Here is a 2500-nt window from a genome sequence, read left to right as displayed (position 1 = left end):
CACTGCAGTCATCCATTCTCCAGTCAGATCCACAGTGTATCCACACCACTACACATTGGCCACTCCCTACTCCTATAGACCCATCCCATCAGTTGACTCACTCCACATATTCTCAGAACTCCCAGACATTTAGTCCACAAACATTGGTGACATGAGCGACCAAAAGAATACTATATGCAATTTTTGAGTTGTCCCACATGGGACACGCATGTGTTTATGTCAAGATTAGACTCTATACTTCATTACATCTTACTCCCGTTAACATGACACTACAATAAATTAATAAGTAATGTGTATAGCACGTTGTGTAAATGCGTACTGCTGTAGTATCATAATGTAGTTAGGTAGGGGTTCGAATCCTGCCCTTGCAACTGTGTGTGTGTCTCCCTGGGGAGGGGCAACCTTTTAGGTTGGGCGGGTGGCCTAATGGTTAAGGTGTTTGCTTTACAAACGCAAGGTACAGGGTTTGAATCTCACAGGGGATAATTGGCTAGGCTTAAAATGGCTTGCAAGGGCAGTTAGCCTACTACTAACGTATGAACCTATGTATGACTATATAGTAATGCACACGTTACATATGAGAGCCTAATTATGTACGTATTCGGCATATTTTTTTTACAAACAGACCGGTTTAGTAATTGACATTGCCGTAGCAGGCAGATCACAGGAATGATTCCATGTGTGGAAAAGTCCTCACATTTGATTATTTTCAGCACAGCACCGACTTTGGACATTGTACACACTTCTGCATTTTAGCAGTTTTGTCCTGACCCTCTTCTGCACAACCTATTATTCTATCTACTGTCGAGGTTTGTAAGGGCGCATTCATGTTATTTATGTCTGCAAATGGAATGATAGTGTTACAGAGAATGCATTTCTGCATGTGTGTATGCATATATACTTATAACAAACTCGCTGACCTCCATGGGGTGGTCCAGTTAGAACCAGCCCATCCAACCGTGGAATGCCTGGCTCCATAATTTCATACCCATAGCTCCTCCACTCCACCTGTGTTCAAAATACACGCAGACCATCCATTGTCCACTTGTTATCGCAGCCATGAGACACCTCCACACATTGCCCTCTCCCAAGCATTAGGGACCCTACATGTATGTTGTCCCAACCCATGTATTCTCAGGCTCTCCCACCATTTAATCCTTGAACATACCTGCCCTTGCTTGTGTAATGGTCAGATGGCCAATCATCCTATCATTGTTTGGGTAGTCCCAACAGGGACTACCCTCTGTGTGTAAAGTAGACTTAGCAAATCAACAATGTTACTCCCACTGGTAATATCCTGCCTGTGGAGTGAGTAGCACTGCTTTGCTCACTCCTGCCCAGCTGGATATGACATACACTGACAGCGCTATATAATACTGGGGTTGCTGTTGATTCCCTTCTCATTCCTTTTCTATGTTTTATTGTTACGTTGTTCTTTCTTCATATATATATATATATATATATATATATATATATATATATATATATATATATTATATATCTGTATATACTTATATACATTTCCTATGCCGGGCACTGCTTGGACCCGCGCATGTGCACTCAGACTTGCTTACTGGTACTTATATGTGTTTACTGCTGCTTATTTGTGCTTACACCTGCTTACTAGTACCTTATTCATTATGACAGTGCCACTTTGCTTGAATGATATTTAAGTTAAATATCTCATGCGATACTCTTATGTCGGTTTTTTGGCAAAACGACATTCATTCCACATGGAAAATGATATGTGTTATTGTTGGGATCGAACCGTGAATGCCTTTTTGTTGAGTGGATGCTCTAAGCACTATACTATTGACACTTATGTTGATTCCGCATGTTTTTCTCTATTTGAATGAATATGATGTGTAAGCTATGCTCGGTGGAGGGCAGCGACATGCAGACAAGCTGCGCTTTGTTTACACCTTCGATATTGCAGCAATTTGAATGTATAATAGGGACACAGGGACAGGGAATCTAACTGTGAAAGCTCTAGGGACAGGGCTCAGCATTCCACTAAGTGCGTTTGCGTTTAGTACTTTGAGTTTATATCACTTTTATTCCCTCCCATTTAAATTACAGAGGGAAATTTCAGAAAATTTCAGCCATAAAAGGCCATTCAAACTTCTGTCATTGCAATCCACTGATATCAGTAAATATGCAAAATCTCTGCAGAAGTAAGTCATCTAAATAATTTTACATTGAAGGGATCTATAAGAGCTTGCTGCTAGCAAACCACTTTATATTTCGTTGTTTCATCTACAAATAAAGTGCCTGTTGCCCTTGAAGAATAAATTCCCTATGCTACATTAAAAATGATAGGCTAGTAATTTTGCAATGGGGAATGGATGGCAAACTGATAACAGAAACATAGTTACTAGGTAACTCCACCAAAGGAGAACATTCATAGGGCTGCACCATCCACTCCCTTTAAAGTACAACTCAATACAGTATCAGCGATCCATCTGCATACTATGGGAGTAGACCCTACAGCCTTCTGCAC

The sequence above is a fragment of the Protopterus annectens genome, chromosome 8.part0, assembly GCF_019279795.1.
Source record: "Protopterus annectens isolate FY-2018-M chromosome 8.part0, PAN1.0, whole genome shotgun sequence".
In the NCBI taxonomy this organism is placed as follows: Eukaryota; Metazoa; Chordata; order Ceratodontiformes; family Protopteridae; genus Protopterus; species Protopterus annectens.
Note: the sequence above shows the minus strand (reverse complement) of the source record.